Genomic DNA, 25,097 nt, shown 5'->3' with positions numbered 1-25,097 from the left:
GATGAGGGAATGGTTCACTAAGAATTTAAGTGAATTATCTAAAGTAGTATAGATTTATGATGCAAAGCAAAGTAAGCAGAACCAGGTGAACAGTGTACACAGTAACATCATTATTGTATGTTGATCAGCTGTGAATGACTTAACTATTATCAATAATCCAAGGATCCAAGAAAATCCCAAGAGACTCGTGATGAAAATGGCTATCTACAGCCATGGAAGGAATAGAAGGAGGTTAAAGCATACCATTTTCTCCTTATTTTCTTGATGTGATTTTTCTTGAATATATGATACGTGTCTTCTTTCTCAACATGATGTATAGGGAAACATATCAGCTGAGAAGACATATATGGCATATCCTGTTGTTTGCTGCGTTGGAGAGGGGAGAAGAAAGGGAGAGAAAGAGAAGAGAATTTTGATTGCAAAATGTCAAAAAACATTGAAATTTGTTTCTGTATTCATTTTGGAAAATTTCAATTAAAAAAAGAAAAAGAGGTCAATGTTGGGGGAGGAAGCAATTCAGGTTTAAATAGCAAAATGGAATTTCAGCCCTTAGAATTTAGTGGTTGTGTATAATACTGGTAAATGTAGTGGATTAGAAATAATGCAAATAGCTTCAAATCCCTCCTCCTCTATCATATATTATCTGTTTTTCTTTGGTACAATCAATAACTTCCATAGGTTTCAATTTCCTTAACTATAAATGCAGATTGTTTACATAAATGAGAGATGTCAAACTTATGGACATAGAAGCAACATGCAAAAGTGCCTAGTGTGTGAAAATACTAGATTAAAATGTAATCAAGACATGTTTGATAATAACAAGAATACAACACCAAAAAGATAATGATACTTTGTGGTTTTCTAAATCAGTACGTGGCCCACAAGTATCTATTTAAATTTGTCATTACATGATTATATAGCCACTGATGTCCCTTCCCATTCTAAATGTGTTATATTCTGATCCTACCATTTCAAATAGTGCTTATTCCAAAGCATCAATACTATAGTCAGTGTCTAAATTTGTCCTTTTGTCACAGCCTTCAAAGGAATGTGAGAGAACAAATGAGCCTGGTAAGACCTCAGTGGGAATTACTACTGAAAGAATTCTTGATAATTTGATTATCTCAGTGAGTTACCTTGTGTAATTGTTTCTGTGTTTCATATGTGTTCATTTGGGGTTTTTTCCCTTCAACAGAATGTAAACTAGTAGGAGATAGAGACTATTTCATTTTTACCTTTCTATCTCTACCTCCCACCATAGTGACTGCCACAGAATAAGCACCTAATAGATAGTTGTTAACTATTTTTTTTATTTTCAGTTCCAATTTTTCCTTCCCCCATCCACTGAGAAAACAAGAAATATGATATACATTATAAATATGAAGTCACGAAAAACAAATATGTTTTAAACTCTTAACTTCTGTCTTACAATTAAGACTACACATTGGTTCCAAGGAACAAGAACAGAAAGGGCTGGACAATAGAGGTTAAGAGACTTGTCCAGGTTCACACAGATAGGAAGTGTATGAACCCAGATTTGATCCCAGAAATTCCTTTCTCTAGGCATGGCTCTCAATCCACTGAACCACTAATTTTCCCCCACTAAAAAACAAATTTGTAGGCAAGCCATGATGTAAAAAAGCAGGAAAAATGAAAACATAAAAATGCTTTAATCTGTGCTTGCAGTTCATCAGTTCTCTATCAGGAGATGCACAACATTTTTATCATTATGATAAAATGGAATAGTGACACATCATTTTATTAATCAGAGTTGCTTACTTTTTCATACTTGATTATCATTTCAACATTGCTGTTACTATGTAGATTATTCTACTATTTCTCTTACTTCAATGTGCATCAATTAATATGCCTCCCTAGGTTTTTCTTAATTCAATCCCCTCACCATTACTTACAGCTCAATAGCATTCCATCACAATATATGCAATAGCTTATTTACCTGGTCCTCAATTGATGGACAGCTTTTAGTTTCTAAACATTTCCCCAAATAAAAAAGAATTGCATTCAATATTCTTGGGCATGTGGACCCTTTCCCTTTTCCTTTTATGTCTTGGAGAACAGACTAAGTTTTGCTGGGTCAAAAGGCATGCATAGTTTTATAACCTCTTTGGCATAGTTCCAAATTGTTTTCCAAAATGGTTGGACCAAGTAATAGTTGCGCCAATACTGCATTAGTGTCTCAATTTTTTCATACTCCCTCCAGCATTTGGTTAAATGGATTTATTAAGATGACACAACAAATTATTATGAAATAATATTTTATACAGTGAGTTATCCTAAAAAAATACTAATGATTTAAATAAAGTATTACAGCAAGGGAGAGATGACCCTGTATCACAAGGTTAGACTTGGGTATTTATGTGACAATACTTTTTGTGCCCTTTTCAACTTTCTTTGGTAAGTCTCTTCCAGAGGCCATTATCCCCACTCATCAGCAGTAATGAGAAGAGGATGCATTGGTGATTTTAGGTTATGTGCTTCTGAGAAAACATTTTTTCTTGCTCTTTCCAAACCTGGTCTAATATCTACATCCTGGAATAGCAATATTTTAAAATAAAATAGAAGAACCATTTCTCATAAGCATTTGGTCCAACAAGTAAGTATGAAGGTTTTTGCCCTAACAAATACAGTATCTTTAAGTGAAGAAGGGACAGGAGCTTTATTTCATGAGATTTCAATTAATGTTTAATGGGAATATCAAATAGACTTCCAGATTCTAAAGATATTTTGCCCCAGTTAATTTGACCATAATTATAAAATAATGGGGAAATTCATAAATAAATAAAACATTAACAGAGTTCCTTTATTTCTGTCACTGCTCACATATATAAGAAAAAAAAAACATTCTTCAGGGTTTTACAATAGTTCCTGGTAACATTTTTATAATTTCTAAACTTTCAATATGTATTAACTCTCCAGTAGGCATTGCCTCATACCTTTCCATTCATTTCTCTCAATATACTCTCTAATAGCAGAATCTGTTTGTAAAATTTTGTTGAAATTTGATGAGAATTATTCTCCAAAATTCCAATAGAAATGGAATTGAATGTGGGAATCCCTTATATGATACAATTCCCTACTCATCCATGCTTGACCACTTTTTTATGATTTGGATTTGTGTTTTCTTAGAATTCAATCATGAGGTACATATCTATGTAAGGATATTAACTTAGGAAATGAAAAGTATTACTCTCTCTAACATTCAAAATTATTATAAAATTAAAATAACAATGCATTAAAAAGAAAAACTGCTATACTCGTACACACTCACTCACTCTATCGAACACAAAAACCTTACACACACACACACACACACACACACACACACACACACACAAGTTTCAGTGCAGGAGAAAAGATAAGAAGATGATCTGATGTACTTTCAGACAAGAAAAAGAAGACAGTCAAGTTTACATGCAGCACAGAGGAAAAAAATCAAGAAGAAGGTCAAGAACTGAAGAGAAGAAACACTAAACAACAAAATAACTATATAACCTGACATGGCAGCTAAAACTTTATTTACAAACAGTCAGGATTAAAGATGAATCATGGGACCAGTTACATAAGATGGTAGTCCCAAGAACATATTAACTTCATACTAGGTACATATATCCAACATATACACAACTTCAAGAAAGAAAATTGATCACTCCAGACAACATTGAGAATATGGATATCTTGCAACATGGAGTAAATATGTACATGCACTCACTATATACATAGACACAAAACACAACACAAACTGATTTTAGGGATCCTGTCATAAATAAACAGGATTCATGAAGTAAAACTGAAAAAGAAGCTCTAAACTTCTTGCAAGGGTTCAGATGAATAGAAAGGGGGGAAAAAAAAAACATTTTTCTGTCTGACACCAAAAGCAGAACTCTTGTATATATGTAACACACACACACACACACACATATACAATATGTAATTATTGTACAGTGAAAATTACATGAATATATTGGAAATCACATGTACTATCGTCTAGTAACATCAAATAAATTTAGGAATAAGGATTAACTAACAACATAAGAAAATGTAACAATTGAGGACAGAAAGTCAGGGAATGAGGGAAATTGACAAAAAATCAAAGAGCTAGAAGGACAAAAAGAACAAGGAATAAGGATAAGACTTGGAAAATAAGATAATAAATGTTGCATTACCTAAATAGAAGATAAGCAAAAAGACAAAATAGTATGAAGTTTGGCAAAGTTATCATTGTTCAAAAGTAGTAGTACAGAGGAGTAGGATTCAATATGGCAGTTTAGGAACAGTAATAGTTCATACCAATGAAAACCCTTCCTAACTGATCACAAACTAAATGCTCCTAGGGGGCTGAAAATCAAACCTAACAACAAGACAGAACTGGGGAATCCTTCTCTGGACACAATTCAAAGGGTATGCCCAACAAAAGCCAGAATCCAAGAACACTCAGGCTTAGGGAGAAGGCAAAGGAAAGGTCCGAGGACCCCTCCCATTCCCACCTAGAGTGCTAAGCCTTCAGTGGAAATGGGAAACTCTGGGAAGGCAAAGGAGCTGGTCTAGAGGGTGTGCCTTGTGAGTGGGGTTGTGCGAGGCTCAGAGGGTCGAACACAGGCAACAGGGAAGCAGCTGGAGAGGGAGTGAAGAGCTGGCAGCCTGGTCAGAATGGCTGAAACCCTCCATATTTCTCCAGCATTCCAGGAGGTTTTGGCCTCAGGGCATATCCAGCCCAACCCAACTGAACTTAATCCCATTAAAAGTCATCAGAACTCAGGGAAGCCCAGTTCCAACACCCCTCCCACACTAATTTCTGGGCTTTAATCCAATCAAAAGCTTCCAGAGGGCAGGGAAGCTCAAACTCCAACACTCCTCCCCCAGAGATTGCACTGAGAGATTTGACAAAGCTCTAAAATGGGGGATTAACAGAAAGCCTCAAAACAAAAACAATGACAGGAACAAGAGCACAGACAAATATGGGGAGCAAAGAAGAGGTAAATATGAGCAAACAACAGAAAAAGAAGGAAGAAATTACAAATGACAGCTTCTGTACAGGCAACAAACCAAGAACAAACAATATACAGGAGGAGGCAATTAATAAAACAGAAATCTTAGCAAATTGGATATAGGGTTTGGAAGAACTCAAAATGCAATTCAAAATAAAATTAAGGGAGGCTGAAGACAATTGGGACAATAATTTAAAAACTAAGATAAGTCATCTGGAAACAGAAAATAGTGTCTTGAAAGCCAAATCAACCACCTTGAAAATGAGGCAAAGGAGATGAAAGATGAGGGGAATGAGATGTGAGATTAGCTAAAGAGAATGAAAGATGACCTCCAAAGAAAAGCAGGCCATAAGGAGAAGGATGACCAAAAATCCAGAGATGAAATCCAAACTATAATAACCAGAATACAACTAGAATCAAGTGACCTTACAAGGACAAGGACACTATAAAACAAAACCAAAGGAATGAAAAATTGAGAAAAATATGAAGTACCTCATTGACAAAACAGAGGATTTATAAAAATGTTTGAGGAGAGACAATATAAGAATCATTGTTCTGTTGGAAAATCATGAAAAAAAAAACATCTGGATATAATACTACAGGATATTATTAAAAAAAAAACTGTACTGATATTCTAGAAAAAGAGGGAAAAGTGGAGATTGAAAGAATCCACAGATCACCTCCTGTACTTGATCCCCAACTGACAACACCCAAGAATCTTATAGCCAAAATCAAGAACTATAAGACCAAAGAAAAGATATTACAAGCTGCCATGAAGTCATTCAGGAACCACAGAACCACAGTAAGGAAAACTCAGGATATGGCTGCATACACCCTGAAGGACAAAAATGCATGGAATATGATATTCTGGAAAGAAAAGGGAACTAGCTCTACAACCAAGGATCAACTACCCAGCAAAACTGACTATATTCTTACAGGGGAAAGTATGGTCATTCAAGAAAATAGAATTCCAAGAATTTGTAAAGAAAATACCAGACCTGAACAGAAAATTTGATGCCCAAGCACAGAACTCAAGAGAATCTTCAAAAGGTAATTAAAAGAGAGGTAAAAAAGAGAAAAAACAAAAAACAAAAAAAAAACCTTCTTTTAAGAGACTCAATAAGTTAAAATAATATGCATCCCTATGAGAAAAGAGGTCATTGGTAACTCTTAAAAATTATTATTTTTAACTGGGCAGACAAAGGAATTACACTTAGAGAGAACAGTGACAAACTGTATAGAATGAAATGACAATGCATAAATAGGTATATAGATATATGTATGCATAAATACATATACATGTCTATATATATACATATATATATATATATATATATATACAACTAGAGCTAAAATAAAAAGAGGTTAATGCTAAAAGAAATGGGAAAAGAAACAAAAGGGGGTAAATTTAAATGTCACAAAGAAGCTCATGGTAGGAGGGGAGTGAACATCAATAAAATGGAAGGGTAAAGAGGTTGAAGATAGGAAATTCTCAACTCTTACATGCATTGAAATTGACCCAAAGAGTGTAGAACAATCCTATCCATTGGGGCAGAGAATAGATTTGGGCCCTATAGGGAAGTAGAGGAGTATCAAATGAATTGCTGGGTAGGGGAACAGTACAAGGGAGGGAGAGGGTGGGGGGAATTTTAAAAAGACTGCAAGGACAATAAGGAGGGGGAATAAAGGGAGGGGGTAGAAAGAGAAGTAAAATAAGGGTGGGAACTAGGGGAACTGATTATAAACAAACATTGGTGTAGAAGGAAATAGTGAAAGAAGAAAAGGCAGGACCAGGAGTAGAAATCAAAATGTTGGGAAATACACAGCTAGTAATCATAACCATGAATGTGAATGGAATGAACTCACCCATAAAACTCAAGCGAATAGCAGAGTGGATTACAATCCAAAACCCTACCATATGCTGTCTGCAAGAAACACATATGAGGAAGGTAGATACACATAGGGTGAAAGTAAGAGGATGGAGCCAAATCTACTGGGCATCAACTGATAAAAAGAAGGCCGGATTCTCAATCATGATATCTGACAAAGCCAAAGTAAAAATTAATCTATTTAAAAGAGATAGGGAAGGTAATTACATTCTGATAAAAGGCAGTATAGACAATGAGGAAATATCAGTACTCAACATGTATACACCAAATGGCATAGCATCCAAATTTCAAAAGGAGAATCTCGGGGAGCTCAAGGATGAAATAGATAGAAAAACTATACTAGCGGCAGACATGAACCTTCCTCTATCCAAACTAGATAAATAAAACCAAAAAATAATTAAGAAGGAGGTAAGAAAAGTAAATGAAATCTTAGAAAATTAGAGTTAGTAGATATGTGGAGAAAAATAAACAGGGACAAAAAGGAATACACCTTCTTTTCAGTAGCACATGGTACATTCACAAAAATTGACCATGTATTAGGGCATAAAAATATTCTAAACAAGTGCAAAAGAGCAGAAATAATAAATGCAACCTTCTCATATCACAATGCAATGAAAATAATAATTAGTAATGGTACATGGAGAGCAAAATAAAAGTTAATTGGAAATTAAATTAAATAATTAATTAAATTATAATTTAAATAAATGATTCTCCAAAACCAGTTAGTTAAAGAACAAATCATAGAAACAATTAATAACTTCATTGGAGAAAATGACAATGAAGAGACATCCTTTCAAAACCTATGGGATGCAGTCAAAGCAGTACTCAGATAGAAATGTTTATCCTTGCATTCATATATTAACAAATTAGGGAGAGCATAAGTCAATGAATTGGGTATGCAAATTAAAAAAAAAACTAGAAAGTGAACAAATTAAAAATCCTCAGATGAAGACTAAATTAGAGATCCTAAAAATTAAATGACAAATTAATAAAATTGAAAGTTAAAGAACTAGTGATTTAATAAATAAGATTAGAAGCTGGTACTTTGAAAAAAACAAATAAAATAGACAAAGTACTGGCCAGTCTAATAAAAATAGGAAATAGGAAAACCAAACTGACAGTATCCAAGATGAAAAGGGAGACCTCACCTCTAATGAAGAGGAAAATAAGGCAAGCATTAAAATCAATTATGCCCAATTATATGGCAACAAATATGTCAATCTAGGCCATATGGATGAATACTTATAAAAATATAAATTGCCTAGACTAACAGAGGAAGAAATAGATTACCTAAATAACCCCATATTAGAAAAAGGAATTGAAGAAGCCATCAAAGAACTGCATAAGAAAAAATCCCCAGGTCCTAATGGATTCACAAAGTAATTCTATCAAACATTCAGAGAACAACTAATCCCAATATTATACAAAATATTTGACAGAATAAGCCAAGAAGGAGTTCTACCAAATTGATTTTACGATGGAAATATGGTACTGATCCCAATTTAGGCAGGTCAAAAATAGAAAAAAAAAGTATAGACCAATCTCCTTAATGGATATAGATGCAAAAATCTTAAATAGCAAAACTAACAAAAAGACTCCAGCAAGTCATCACAAGGGTAATTCACTATGACCAGGTAGGATTCATACCAGGAATGCAAGGATGGTTCAGTATTAGGAAAACCATCCACATAATTGACCATATTAACAAGAAAACTGACAAAAATCACATGATTATCTCAATAGATGCAGAAAAAGCCTTTGAGAAAATACAACACCCATTCCTTTGAAAACACTAGAAAGTATAGGAATAGAAGGACCTTTCCTAAAATTAATAAACAGTATATATCTAAAACCATCAGCAAACATCGTCTGCAATGGAGATAAAGTAGATGCATTCCCAATAAGATCAGGAGTAAAACAAGGATGCCCGTTATCACCTTTATTATTTAACATTCTACTAGACACACTAGCAGTAGCAATTAGAGAAGAAAAAGAAATTGAAGGTATTAAAATTTTCAATGAGGATACCAAGCTATCACTCTTTGCAGATGATATGATGATCTAGTTAAAGAACCCCAGAGAATCAACCAGAAAGCTAGTCAAAATAATAAACAACTTTTGCAGTCTCAGGATACAAAATAAACCCACATAAGTCATCAGCATTTCTATATATCTCCAACCCATTTCAGCAGCAAGAATTAGAAAGAGAAACTCCATTTAAATTTTCCCTAAACAATATAAAATACTTAGGAATCTATCTGCTGAGACAAACAGAGGAACTATATGAACACAACTACAAAACTCTCTGCAAACAATTAAAACTAGATTTAAACAATTTGTAAAATGTTGATTGCTCATGGGTGGGATGAGCTAACATAATAAAAATGACAATCCTACCCAAATCAAATGATTTATTTAGTACCATACCCTTCGAACTACCAAAAAACTTTTTACTGAATTAGAAAAAAGCATAACAAAGTTCATTTGGGAGAACAAAAATCAAGGATATCCAAGGAAACCATATCCCATGCCTTCTAGTCCTTCAGTGTAGATGCAGCCAGATTCTGTGTTATCCTAACTGCCTTGTTCCTTAATACCTGTATGAGCAGTCTATGGGGGAAGGTTGTTGGAGACTGAGTTTCCCTGCCCTCTGAAGGCTTCTTATCTGCCCTATTGATAAGATTAAGCCAGGGCAGAGTTGATCTGCAGAGCTGGGTGAGGCCAAAACCTCAAGAAAGAGGTGGGGCAAGATGGAGCATTTTGGATGCAGCTAGGCTGCCCTCTCTGAGCTTCTCCTCTAGCTTCCTCCCTGTCATATGTGTTCAATGCCCTGAGCCTGGCACAGCTGTGTCAGCAAGGCACTCCCTTCAGACTCTAGCCTTTGTCTGCTCAGAAATTCAACACAGTAGGTGGGAGAGGAGTCATGGTACCTTCATTCATCCCCTCCCTTGAAACAGAGAATTCAAGAATTCAGGCTTTTTTGGTGTACTTTTTAAGTTGAATTCAGAAGAAGGGTCCCCCAGCCCTATCTCTATCCTGTTCTTAGATTTGGTTTTCTGTCCCCTCGAAGCACTTTGTTTTTGATAGGTATTGAAGAGTTTTAGAGAATTCTGGCCTTTTGCTGAGTCTAAACCACCATCTTGACTCTGCCCTCTAATTTATTTTCAAATCACTGATTTCATTGTTATTATTTTCATTTCCTTTCATTATCTACTAAATTCATTTTAAAATCTTTGCCAGAAATTAAACAGCATCAGCCATCTGTTGTCAATTTAATTTGTCAACTTTTCTCCTTTATTACACACACATATTTTGTGATTAGGCCAAGCTAGAATTTTCTTTAATTCTTGGAAATCCCTTGATGATCTTACATTTATTCAATCAGCTCATGCTTTTTCTTATGCCTTGAATGCCATCTCTGCATCTAAGTTCCTGATATTTTTTGTAAACTCAAAATAAATGTTACCTGTTCTTTTCTAACATGATATCTTGGGACTCTAATAAAATGGAATTCTTGTTCAAGGACAGTTTGGAGTTGTCAGCCTTTGTGGTACTATATCACTTATTGCCATGTAGACCTCTCATTGTGCTTTAATTTGTTCCTATTCAATCCAATTATTGTGCATGGCTTCATATTATATTTATTTGTGCACCTGTTCTATTCCAAAATAAAAATGTTAACTCCTCTCTGTCAGGAACAAAAACATAGCAATGTTTTTATTTACTTCTACCAGATGCCTAAACCCTCAATTTATCACATTATTTACTCAGTAGAAACTTGTTAGATTAAATTTAATTAAATTGAAATGTTAACATTATAAAGCAAGAAGATACTTCTGAAGTCATATAATTCAAGTTCTCCATTTTATTGATGAAGAATTATTCTGAAGGAGGTTATATGACTTCCCAAAGGACATACATTTGATATATGAATAAGTAGGTTTTGAAATATTTCCTCATACTCTAAAACCAGTGCTCTTTCCACTTTTAATCTAGTCGTGATTAATGTATATTAACTATCTCCAAAATATTGAAGAAACACTTATTCCACCTGGAATTGATTCACTATTATTGATTCACTATTAGGTACCAATAGGTTGGTATATTTTAATGCACTAATGCATTTCTAAACTTAATAATCAAATTTGAAACCCCCATATGGTACAGATTGTAACCACACTTTCTACCTACCTTGGGACATTGATCACAAGGATCTGTTCAGTATACTCTGGAACTATCCTTAGTTTTCTAGACATTTCATCAACCTTGTTTATACACTATTTAATTTATTTATTTAACTCCAAAAGTATAGCCCACCTATGTTTTCCAAACATAAATTTCATCATTTAGTGTGATCCTGTTTTATACTCCTTCATTTATTTTATAATTTAAAAATTGGTATTGGAAGGTACTTCAGTAATCACTTAATCCAACACAGAAAAAAGAATAAAAAAGACAATGAAAGCACAGTATCATTCTGTTTATTGGCAGATAACTATAGTACATTTCCTTAAAGACCTTCATTGTAGGAGACTTCTCTACCTTCATAGACATTTTTGCAGTTTCATACAGCTCTCATTGCTATGAAGTGATTGTCAAACTTAAATTTGCCACTTTGAAATTTCTACATATTATGATTTCCCTTTCAATGTCCAAATATAATTAACATGATTTTTGTTTCCTGTCATAGTCTTTAAAGAGCTTAAAAACTTAATGTCACCTCTCTTGGTGTATTCAGTGGAGTAAGCAGTTCCACTCTCATATTGATTCTCAGGTGGCTCAGATTCATAGCTATCCACAATTCTAAATGGTCTCATCTCTATAGAATCCAATTTATCAAAGTTCTTTCTAAACTATGCCCAAGAACAGAATATGATAATCCATCTTGCAGCAACCATGGTTTGCAATGTTTATGGCTTATTTCCTCCTCCTGTGCACTTCTCCATAGGGAGAAAAAGTTAAAAAAAATAATATTGGACACTTATTGAAAGGAAAATGACCAGAAATCAAAGTATTTTGAGGGTAAATTCATCATTTAACTTGGAATGGCAGTGGAGTTACTTTCCTCAGTATTTGGAGTTAATTCAAATTTTCTACTTCTTTTTCTAGAACCAACTTTAATTTATTTTTATCCTCCCAATGATGGAATGGCCTTTTCCCTCTTCCTTGTCCTTTTCCTCTTTATCCTCATTGTCAACACTGTAGTCATCATCATCATCATCATCATCATCATCATCATCATATTCTTCTTCTTCTTCTTCTTCTTTTTCTTCTTCTTCTTCTTCTTCTTCTTCTTCTTCTTCTTCTTCTTCTTCTTCTTCTTCTTCTTCTTCTTCTTCTTCTTCTTCTTCTTCTTCTTCTTCTTCTTCTTTCTTCTTATTTGCTTGTCTTCCTCCTCCTACTCTTTCTCTTCCTTGTCTTCCTCTATATCTACTTACTCCTATTTTTCATCATCCTCTTCTTCCAATACTTGATCCTTACACTTGCTTAAGATCCATCTCTGTTAAGAAGATTGAGCTAGGCACTAGGGAAGATGCATAGATGAAAACAGTTATTCACTCATTAATTTAAGACTGGTCAAGTTTAATTGAAATGAGTGAAGTGAGATTCTGAGACTAAGAACTAGAAAATATTTGACAATTATGTTAACACTTGGTGTTGAAAATATTCCTTCTTTTATAACCTATAACATTTAACCAAGACAAACATAATAAATAGACAGCACTTCAGTTCTCCCTTCAATTACATTATCTTCATTCATATATATTATCTTAAAAACACTTATATGATAAATTATCTTTAAGTACTAGTTTCCAAATACCACCTTCTCCTCTAAATCAGTCAGAAATTCTGTTTTGCCTAATGATATCAAAAACATTTATGACTAGAAAGGGAAATATAATTGCATGTAAAAATATGGTACAAATAAAAGACAGAAATGGAGATTTCACATATAGTAAAATAATCATTGTATCAGTTTTTATTTAATTTAAAATTATTTATAATATTTTTCCACGGTTACATGATTCATAATCCCACCCCACCAGCTTTCTCTTTCCCCCTCCCAAAGTAATTAATGTTGTTTTTCAATTGTTTATATCTACATTTAATTGTGTGGAAAGTGTTTTGTAGTTGTTTTAATATAATTCCTGTTTTTTTTTTTTGGCAGAGAAATTTCTAAATATTTTATATTGTCTAGAGTTATTTTAAATGGAGTTTCTCTTTCTAATTCTTGCTGCTGAGTTTTGATGGAAAAATAAAAATATTAATTTTTTCTGTGTATTTATTTTGTAACCTGCAACTTTATTAAAGTTGTTAATTATTTCCACTAACCTTTTAATTGATTTTCTGTGGTTCTTTAAGTATACCACTATATTATCTTCAAAGCATGATAGTTTGGTCTCCTTATTGCCTACCTTATACCCTTCAATCTATTTTTCTTCTCTAATTTCTACTAGTGTTTCTAGTTCAATATTGAATAGAAGAGGTGATAATAGGCATCTTTTCTTCACTCCTGATCTTATTGTGAAGGCATATAACTTGTCCCCATTTCAGATGATACTTGCTGATAGTTTTAAATATATACTGATTATTATTTAGAGGAATGACCTTCTATTCATATACTTTTTAGTGTTTTCAATAGGAATGGGTGTTGTATTTTATCAAAGACTTTTTTTGCACTTATTGAAATAATCATGAGATTTCTTATTTGATGAATGATATGGTCAATTATGTGGATGGTTTTAATAATAGCAAACCATCTTTTCATTATGTTATGAATTTCACCTGATCATAGTAAATAATCCTTGTAGTCACTTGCTGGATTCTTTTTGCTAGTATTCTATTTAAGGCTTTTGTACCTATATTCATTAAGGAGATTGGTCGGTAGTTTTCTTTCTCAGTTTTTGGTCTGCCTGGCTTTGGAATCAATACCATATTTGTGTCATAAAAAGGATTTGGTAAAACTCCTTCTTTACTTTGCTTATTTTGTCAAATAATTTGTGAGTGTTGGGATCAGTTGTTCTTTAAATGTTTGACAGAATTTACTTGTGAATCCATATGGCCCTGGGGAGTTTTTCTTAGAAAGTTCCTTGATGGCTTGTTCAATTTCTTTTTTCTGAGATGTGATTGTTTAAGAATTCTATTTTCTTTTTTGTCAATCTGGGCAAGTTATGTTTTTTTTTAATATATTTACCTGTTTTACCCAGATTGTCATATCTATTGCCATATAATTAAGCATAGTCGTTCTTCATTGACTTAATTTCCTCTTCATTAAAGGTGAGATTGCCTGTTTCATCTTTCATACTATTGAATTGATTTTCTGTCTTTTTAATTATATTGAATAGTATTTAATTTATGTTATTAGTTTTTATTAGTTTATTTTTAAAGTACCAGCTCCTAGTCTTATTTATTAGTTCAATGGTTCTTTTACTTTCAATTTGATTAATTACTCCTTCAATTTTTAGGATTTCCAATTTTTTTTTTATCTCAGGATATTTAATTTGTTCTTTTTTCTATTTTTTTTACATTGCAAGCCAAATTTATTAATCTCTGCACTCTATTTTATTAGTCTAGGCATTCATCAATATAAATTTTCCCCTGAGTAGTGCTTTGGCTGTATCCCATGGGTTTTGGTATGATGTCTCCTAATTGTCATTCTCTTTAATGAAGTCTGTAATTGTTTCTATGATTTCTTCTTTGACCCACATGTTTTGAAGAAATATATTTCCAGTTTAACTTTAAATTTGCCTTTCCATGGACCTTTGTTTATTATAATTTTGCGACATTATGATCTGAAAAAGTGACATTCATTATTTCTGCTTTTCTGCATATGTTTGCAATATTTCTATTCCCTTATATATGGTGGATCTTTGCTTATGTACTGTTTACTGCTGAGAATGAGGTATGTTCCTTTTTATCCCTGTTCAATTTTCTCCAGATATTATTAACTCTAATATTCTAGCTGTTCATTTCCTTCCCTTACTTCTTTCTTATTTCTTTTTTTGGTTCAATTTATCTATTTCTGAGAGGGGAAATTTAAGATCCCCCACTAGTATGGTCTTACTATCTATTTTCTCTTTGTGATCCTTCACTTTTTCCTTTAGAAATATAGATGCTATATCATTTCGTGCATAGACATTTAATAATGTCATTTCTTCCTTTTTGTAGTACCTTTCAACAACTGGTAATTTACTTCCCTATCTCTCTTAATCTGATCAGTTTCTATTTTGGCTTTCTCTGGTATCATGTCTGCTACTTCTTTTTTTTCTTTTACTTTAGGTGATACATAATATATTCTGTTCTAGCCTTTTGCCTTGAAGCTGAGTGTGCCACCCTGCCTCAAATGTGTTTCTTGTAAACAAGAAACTTTTGTTTGTAAACTTTTGGTTTTTAATGGACTTTGCTATTCTCTTCCATTTAATGTGTGAATTCATCCTACTCACATTAGATTTTATGATTACTGTGTATTGCCATTCATCTTATTATCCCTTTTAGATGCTGTTCTATCCGCTTTCATTGTATTCCTTCTCATCAGTATTTTGTTTTTGTCAACCCCTCGGTTGCCCCTTCCTTTTGTTACCCCTTGCTTTCCTTTTATTGTTCTCCTTATTCTTCTGTGTAGGATGATATAATTCTTTATCCCATGGAGTATACTCATTTTTACCTTCTGAAGATTAAATTTAACTCTCCCCTGATTGTGAAAAATGAAATTAATTAATTCTCTCCTGATTGTGAAGATTAGATTTTAACCCCTGACCATTAAGTGGGAGAGGTCTGTGATCCACTTGTGCAATAGGAGTGATTAATGAGAATTGACTAACCACCTCCTGGGCAGTCAAAAGCAAGACTTTAGGTTATGGTTTGTCCAAGTAAAAAGTGGAGGAAGACAAAGGAAGTGACATGAAAGAAAGTGTTTTTAAAAGGAAGTGACAACTACCTGAGTTCAATTTTTACTTGGAGTTCTTCATTATTGAGGGTGGAAGCTGGTGGAGAATCTTTTTACTGGACTCAAGATCCTGTTCCTGGTGAGGCAGTTCTAAAATCTCTTCCTTTGGACTGACACGTGGTGAGTGAAAAGCTGACTCTTAACTGCTGGATTTTCTGGAAAAAAAAAAAAAACTAGCCTCATGAGAGACTTACCTGTGACAAGGAAATCACTTTAAAAGACTGATATATATTAATTTAAAGTCATCAAGGAATTTAGCTATGTAATTCCTAAATGAAAACTCAAGTCAGCAGTCAACCTTTTATGGAGTTTAATTACAAACAGGATGAAGAAAGGTATTAGAGATAGAGAGAGAGAGGGGGAGAGAAAGGGGAGAGAAGGGAATATGGCTTAAATACCCCTTCTGTTTAGGCTGGGCCAAAAGGCCCAAGCCCTTAGATAGCTGGGGCAAAGAAAGGAGATCTGTCCCTATTACTCACGTGACCAAAATGGAGAAACAGTCTCAGGGGCCTCCATCTCCAGCTTCCTTCAGAGCCGACTCTCAAAGCACCACCTCTCCCAGCCAAAACCTCTCAGACCAACCACCCTCAGTCCTCAGACCCCTCTCTCTTTAAGGAAACCATCCAAGTTCCCTCCCCTCAGTTCTCACATCTACCAATCACTGTCCATGTCTTCCCTGTGCCAATGGTGGCTCTAGCTTAACCCAGGACCACCCAGAGGTCTGTGGCTTTGCACATGTCTGTTGAAGGTCATATTCTCAATAATTAAATCTTGATCCTTTGCTACAGCCCTTCCTAAATCCTGTTACCCTGAGTAGGGTAGAGATTGGAATAATTAAATTTTGCTCTATGCTGCAGCCCTTCCTAAATCCTGTTAGGACTGAGTAGGGTGGAGATTCTAATTTTCCAAAACCTGGTTCTGTCATTCCAAGTATCTCTTTTGTATCAATTCTAAAATCAATCATGACTCAAAGAAATTCCTGTTCTATGCTTAAGCATAGGTCAAAGCCCTTTCCATTGTTCAGCAAAAGGTTTCTGTCCTAAAGTAATCTTAAGAAGGGAGGAGGAGGAACCTCCCATGCCAATGGGGTTCACATTCCAATAGAGTTCCCACTATCAATAGGGAATTTTCCAAGTATGAAATTTCCCAATGGTGAAATTTCCAACATTTATAAGTCTAAGAAATTTTAAGGTTTACATACCTCTTGAGAGTGACATCCCCAATGTCCTTGGCTTTGCTGAGGACTAAGGACTAACTCTCCCTGAATGGGTTGAATCAGGGGCTGGTAGTAAATAACTAGCTTAGGCTAGATATCTTACCCTATCCTCTCTCTGATTTTTTTACTTCACTCTTTCTATATTTTGTAAATAAATTGTAAATAAATCTCTTTAGAATTAACATAAATTCCTGGTGACCCTATTTTAAATATAAGCCAGGCCAACCTTTTTATAAAAAAGAACCACTTTCCCCCCTTCCACCCTATCTGTGACTCAGTCTTGGGTCAAAGCTTCTAATTTCACTCTGACCTTGATCAAGTCAGGGACTGATAAAATTCTAGCCCCAGGCTTAGGATAAAGTTTTTGGTCTTGCTGAAGACTTGATCCAATCAGGCATAGCCTTCATTGCCCTGTTTTGGAGCTTCATCCTGATCTTTAGGCAGAAATATAAGTATTTAATACTTAGTACTATGAACCACCACAAACTATTTATTATGTCCTTATTCCAAGCCCAGCCTGGAAATCCTTCTTCCCTCTGGACTCACAAGGATCAGCCTACTTCAGCCTAGACTAACCCTGGCTGAGACTCGGTACTTCTTGTGTAAAGATAATTTTAGCATTGTGACTTAAAATCTAAATTTTATTGGTTGTCAGGGAAAATCCCAAATAATAAAATACCCAAGTCAGATGGAAATTTATGGTAATTTAATTGATAAAGTGGAAAGAAACTAAGAAATAGGGAGAAGGAAAGGGCGAAGGATTTCTTCCGCCTAGCTTGTACTGGGCAGGAAGATTAGGGGATCTAGAAATAAGGTTTTGGAGTGTGAAGGAGGAAGGAATCAGCCTGAACTCCAAAAGGGCTCAACCAAGATGACTGATCCTGAATCATCTCAAGGGCAAACTCACCACCAAACCCAGACAAATAGCTGCCACCACACCAAGATGTTGGAACGCTTAGCATGCTGCCAGCCAGAGTTGCCTCTCTGGGGAAAGAGAGAGAGAGGAAGTGACGTGCCTTATATAAACAGTTTTATGCCACTTTCTTGCATCTCATATGTACCAATGATAGCTTAGCTTGATTTAGGATAGCCCAGGGGTCTGTCCACTGTTTTTGATTTGTCATTTGCTAGCGCATGCCCGGTGTTCACATAACTGGGTGCTAGATCAAGCAAGATGGAGAGAATCTAAAAATCACACTTGAGCATTTTGAAATTTCAAGTGGTATGGGTTGTACCACTTCTATACTTCTATCACTATTTTCCCAGGCAGGACCTCAATAATTTGAATGTTAGCTTGAGATTAAGTTCTTAACCTGGGATAGTAGATGTTGGGGCTTTGGGCTGGGGGTGGTTATGGCTTACTCTTGGTTTGTTCTTGCCTCCTTGCTACAGACTTTTGCTGTCTCTGCTTTCCATTTACCCCAGTTCCCCAGATGATCACTGTCATCCTTTAGGGTTTTTCTTTTCTTGAATGCTGTTTCGCTTTGTGTCCTTATTGGTTCTTTCACCCCTGTATTTGTTTTGTGGCAATATTTTAATATTGTTCAGAGAGCATTTTCTTGTTGCCACAAAGCAGCTCTGCCATCTTGGCTCTTCTCCTCCATGTACCTTTTATAATGATTATTTATGTACAAGTTGCTTCACTCATTGTCATGTAAGCTATTTGTGTTGGTTGTAATGCTGGATGGTGGTAATAGTGTTACTACTACTGATTCCCCCCTCTCCATCCCCTTTTTAAGGCTAAGAATTAGAACATGCTTCAAAAAAGTGACTAATAAATACTTCTTTGATTAATTTATTTATCAATATGTGTGGATGATATTTCCCCTGATGGAATTTAAACTCCTTGAAGACAGGGATTGTCTTACTTCTGATTTTGTCTGTTGAAATACAAGCATAGGTACTTGCCCATAAACTATATTTCATCAATATTTTTGATAGAATGAGTATAATATTCAGGTCATGCTATAATACCTCAAGGATTCAAATGTATTTATATTTACTTCTAAATTTAATCCCTTTATTATTCAGAATAAAAAAGTGAGACCTGGATAGATACAGGAGATTAAAACCCATCTCAACTACTTAGAAAAATTACTTAATTATTTTATACTTTAGTTTAGCTTACTCATTCCTAAAATCATTATAATGATGACCCCGATCACTATTAGTTTGCTTTGAGGATAAAAGGACCTAAGGGATGTAAAATACTTTGCAAATGTCAGGGCACTGTATAACCAGTGATTGTTATTGGCATTTTAAATCATATTTGGCAATTCTTTCCCTTTATTTATAAGGAAGATGAGTCACAGAGAAGTTAAACATTTTTTCAAGTTTTAAATATAATGTAAGTGGAAAATTTGAGATATTTTTGAAACTCAGATTTTTTGGCTTCAGAGTATGATCTCTTTATTTTAGTCACAAATTAACCCATTTTAATCCAATAATGACATCATCAATATAAAATAAAACACTAGGCCCTGGATTTCAATCTATTTTAGCTTAGTATTACCTACCAGCATTTGGGACTGAAGAGAATGTTTTTTGACAAACCACAATCTTCTTATGGGAAAAATTGGAGCATGGTGCTATAGGGTCAAGGAATGACTATTAATCATATATGTCTAGAAGTATTCTTAGGGGCTATTGAATCAAACCATTCCACTTTGCAGATAAAGGAAATAAGACTCAGAATGCTGAAGGATAGACTAACTAAAGTCAAAAATCTTTTCAAATCATCAATGGCATTTGTATATCCAGAAAAGAATATAGCATAGAAACAATTGGCAACAATGAAATCTTTAATTAAAAACATAGTAATATGTCCAATAGCCACTAAAAGGAACTAAGATGCCAAAGTTTCAATGTCTTAATCAGTTATGGATAATCTTTATCACTGGAAGAATGTAACCAATTAGGTCGTTAAATAGAACTCACAGAACATGTAACATTGAAGACATGGTTATCCAGTCAGGTATCCACATGCCTTTTAGATAGTATTTTTTTCGATAAAATTGAGAGCATGTCACTAGTGAAGTGTGACTTCCCCATCAGTGGGCATCATTCCAGTTGCTGAAGTAGAACACTCAGAGAAAATAGACTATAAACAAACTGCCATCAAGGAGTTTTGAGTGTGAAGAATTATTCTCTCTCCTGGTGGGATGCTTAGATGGAGGGAAAGGGACAGAGAAAAAAATCATTTGTACATTAAAGCTATCTGTTTAGGCTCATTTTACCAGGATTTTCATGAAAGCAAAAAGGCACTGTAGACAAACTGGTGGAATTTGATCTAGAAATGCTTGGATTCCCATGCAATCCACTCATTTATAAACTATGCTACTTGAAGAAACTAATTTCTCTAAGCATGACTTAAAATGCTAATAATAATTATTTACATCACAAAATGATCAAAAGGATCATGATATGTTTTATGAAAAGCATTTTGAAAATCCACAAAAAGTATTTAAATGTCATTTAATGTTGTCTCTCTAGTTATTTTAATTGTTATGAGCAGCAACAACAGCCATACCAACAGCATCATAATGTTTTAATTTCAGCTCATGGTTCAGGAGACAAATTACCATCACACTATTATTTCAATTTGATATTATTAATTAATATCATTTTATCTAATATTTTCATTTAATTATTATCAACTTTAATATTCTTTTTATTGTTGCATAGGAACAGAAAACAAAATCTGAAGTGGAAGAATGCAAATATTTTGATATTGAGCTGTGGCATTATTATTTTCTTATCACTCAAAAAGTCAAAGCTACTGATAAAAGACCAACACCAAATTTTATATTTGAGTGAAATGAGATTGAGAAAAGCTCAATGATTCCTTCAAGATCTTATTGAATATTGACAGAAAGAACATGAGATGTTTACCTAGAGGAAATAAGACTTATGGGAGAAATGGTATCTACCTTCAACTATTTAAAGGACTTTCTCAAGGAAGAGTAAATTGATATTTTATTTGGCCCAGAGGATAGACCAGGAATCAGGGAATAGAATGTGTAAAAAAGCCTACAGATGGTTGCTGATCTTTAGAATTATTTCTGAAATAGTGGGGACCCTATCATTAGAGGATTTTGAAATAAAAGTTGCCAGATGATTTGGCAATAGTTTTTAGAATGGTTTCAGGTTCATTTATGGCTTAGAAAAGATGCCTATTGACTTCCTTCTTCTAACTTGGAAGTTGTGAGATTTTCAAATCAACAAGTTATCCACATATCCATGTGCTGAGGCATTTTTTTCCTAGAAAGGGAAACATTTCCTGGCATTTTTAAGCTTTCAAATTAAGAAAAAAATAGTTGATAACTATAATTTTCCTCATTATGTATAGTAATCTAGTTCTCTTTCCATAGTTCAGCATTTTAGCACCTACATCTGCTTACCTGCAGACTTACTACTGTTATATAGTGTGGAGAAAGTGGTAGTTTGTTGTTGTCATATTCCAAACAACAAGTGTCATGATCTAAAGAGGGACCTAGAGTGGCCCCATCTATTACACATTTTGCTTGAAAGTCTTTAGACAAAAATCCTCCCTCTCAAAAATAAACATACAAAAGAAACCAGGTATCTTTCAGGCAATATTTCATCATGTGCTCAGTAAAATGCACTTTTCATGATTGGTAATGTAAGTGTCACACTGAGCTTCAGCTAATGAGTTTCATGTTCCAAACTGAGCAGGGGCTTGGTTTCCCCTGCACTGAGCTCCAAACAGGTGGTGTTTTATTATGCTTTATAGACCATGTGTCTGCCTTCCTGATTAAAAAGGACTATACATTCTCTGTGGTTTTCATAGTTAAATGATGATGAATTGGGTGACATTTTGGATACATTCATGAGGGAGAACTCACAGCAATGAATGGAATGAAATAAGGCTAAGACTCTTATTTCTGTCATCAGAGAACCTTTCAACAAAGTTAAATTCAGTGAGCTTCATCTTGTTTTTATCAGGATATTTATATTTTCTTTTTCTGATACTTCTAAGGAAAAATGACTTTCGACCCAGAATTATAGATTGGAGAAACACAAACTTAATTTACAATATGGGAATCATAATAAAATAATTTAGTATACAGATGCTTATATTCATTTGTGGAAGTAATTATTTTGTTCATCTCTGCTATAGTCCATAAGAACATTAAACCTAAACTCATATATACATTTAAAAAATAAATAATAGGGGGAGAAGCAAAAATGGTGGAACAGAGAAAACATTCAGCTGAGCTCCCCTAATATTCCCCTATGAATAATTTTCAAAGGATGGCTCAAACCATATTATGTTATGACACTTAATAAAATGTTAAAGTGTGGCATCTATCTAGACTAAGTTAAAATTGGAGGTTTGAATAAAAGTCCTCTAATACAGGAGAGAAGTCTGACCCAGACACCAGAAAGATGAAATGTCAGTGGTGGTGAGAAAAGCAGCAGAAGTTTCAGCAGTTCTCAAGTGCGAAATGGTAAAAGGATCTATCAAGAGAATTGAAAGAAATTAAAGAGGATCCCAGTGCTACTGGATACAAGAGAAGATGATTCAGCAACTTGTTAACTATACTCACTTCTGGCTCTTTGTTCAAGGGCAGAGATGAGCACTTTGATTGAAGCAGTGAGAGTCTTGAAAGGCAAATATTGGGAAATTCCTTTATACCCACTTCTATGTCAGTTAAAGAGTAGAGTAGAGTAATTTCAGTGAAAAAAAAAGAATTAAAAGACTGAGAAACAATTTCATTTCCAGCCACTAGTAATCAGGAACCTTGAGGAGTAATACAATTTCTAGTCTCAAGGAAGGAGGATTCCTCAGGGGTAGAATCAATTGCAGTTCAAATCCTTAAGGGTAAGTGACTACACCTTTCCTCAGATCACATTACCTCAGAATCACCAAAAACTATCCAAACTCCAAGAATTATCTGTAAAAACATAAGCAAGTCTGAATCCCGTACTTTTCCATGACTAGAAGAGAGCCCAAAATAAACATACAGTTCTAAGTCAAGAAATAGGATAGAAAAATGAGAAAAAATAAAAAGAAATTCATCTGACAATTAAAAAAAAACTATTATAGTGACAGAGAAGTTTAGGACATAAACTCAGAGAAGACAATGAAGTCAAAAGAATTAAAAATAAACCCTCAAAGAAAAAAGTGAATTCAAAAACAAGTAAAAAAGGAAATAATATATAGAAGAGATAAAATTATTGAAAAAATAAAAGTAGAAAAAATTAGAAAAACTAATGAACACAAAAGAAAATTATGAAAAGACAATGGCTTAATAAAAGAATTACAATATATACTAAAATATAACTTTGAAAAAAATTGGCCAAAAGTAAAAAGAGGCATAAAAAGCTCCTTGAAGAAAATGATTTCTTAAAATTTTGAATAGGGCAAGTGGAAGGGAACAGCTTCATGAGATATAAAAAACAAAATAGATAGATAAAGCTAGATAGATATAAGGATGGAAAAATAGAAGTAAATAGGAACTATTTCACTGATAAAAACTAGAAAAGAGATTTAGGAATGATTATTTAAGAATTATTGGATTACTTTAAGTCGTGATCAGAAAAATAGTAGAGATATTATATTCCAAGAAATTATCAAGGAAAACTACCCTGATATCCTAGAAGCAGATGGTAAAATATAAATTGAAAGAATCCAATGATCAAAATCAGGTAGATATATGAAAATAAATATTTTCAAGAATACTATAGTCATATACCACAACTCAATGATCAATGAGAAATTCATTTTGAACATCCCTAAAGTAATTATGCAAATATGTTGGAGTGACAATAATAATCACACAAAATGTAACAGTTACAACATAAAAAGAATAGAGGGCTTGGAAGATGATAAGGTTGTTTGTCTTTTATAGTTTAAAGGATTGCAATGACCTCATTGTTAATATATTTTGACTTGGGAATAAATTGGTTTAAATGACTAACAAGTGCACAAAATTCCTCAGCCTAATTCTTTCTTTCAGAGTCATTGAAGTTCAGTGGAAGACAAAAGTCAAGGTAACTATTGAGATCCCAGGAAAGAGGATGACAAGCCATTCATGAGTTCCCTAAGAATAAATGCCCTGGAATAAGACATAATTAATCTGAGCACTATATAAATTATTTTAAAAAGATAAGTGAATAATGCTATTATGTTCTTCTTATGAGACAAATATGGTTTTGATATTTAAGTTGAGGGGAGCAAAAAGAGAGAAAAAGTATAAAACAATTTCTTTAGTAAATATTGATGCAAAATAAACTAAAAACTAGCGAGAAAATAATAGTTTTATATGACAAAGATCAAACATAACTAGGAAAGCAGGACTTGCTTGGTATTAGGAAAGCTATCAGCATAATTATCAATCTCAATAGCTATCATAACAAAAATATGATTACATCAATAAAGGCAGAAAAAGTCTGACAAAATAAAATATATTTATCCCTAATAAACCACCAGGAAGTATAGGAATCAATTGAGCCTTTTATACAATGATAAGTAGTACCTAGCTAAAACCAAAAGTAAAACTATCTGTAGTAGATATAGATTTGAATCCTTCCTAATAAGATCAGACATGAATCAAAGATGTATATTATCACCACTAATATAATATTATACTACAAATGCTATCTATAGCACTATAAGAAGAAAAAGGAATCTTAAGAATAATAATAGATGAGGAATCAAAACTACCATTCTTTACAGATAATATGATAATATATTTCGGGAATCCTAAAGAATCAACTAAAAAAATTGTTGAAATAATTAACAACTTCATCATAATTGTAGGATATAAAATAAACCCACATTAATCATCTGCTTTTCTATATAGTCCAAAGAAAACCTAGCAGGAAAAGATAAAGAATTGCTATTTAAAATATCTATGGATAATATGAAATGCTTGGGATTATAAGAACAAAAATTAAAAATACTATTCACAAATAATGGCAAATATAAAAATTGGAGATATATGAATTGTTCATGGGCAACATAATAAAAGAGACAATATAATAAAATGGATATTCTACCTGTTAATTTAATG

This window comes from Monodelphis domestica, chromosome 1 (genome assembly GCF_027887165.1).
Source record: "Monodelphis domestica isolate mMonDom1 chromosome 1, mMonDom1.pri, whole genome shotgun sequence".
NCBI lineage: Eukaryota > Metazoa > Chordata > Mammalia > Didelphimorphia > Didelphidae > Monodelphis > Monodelphis domestica.
Note: the sequence above shows the minus strand (reverse complement) of the source record.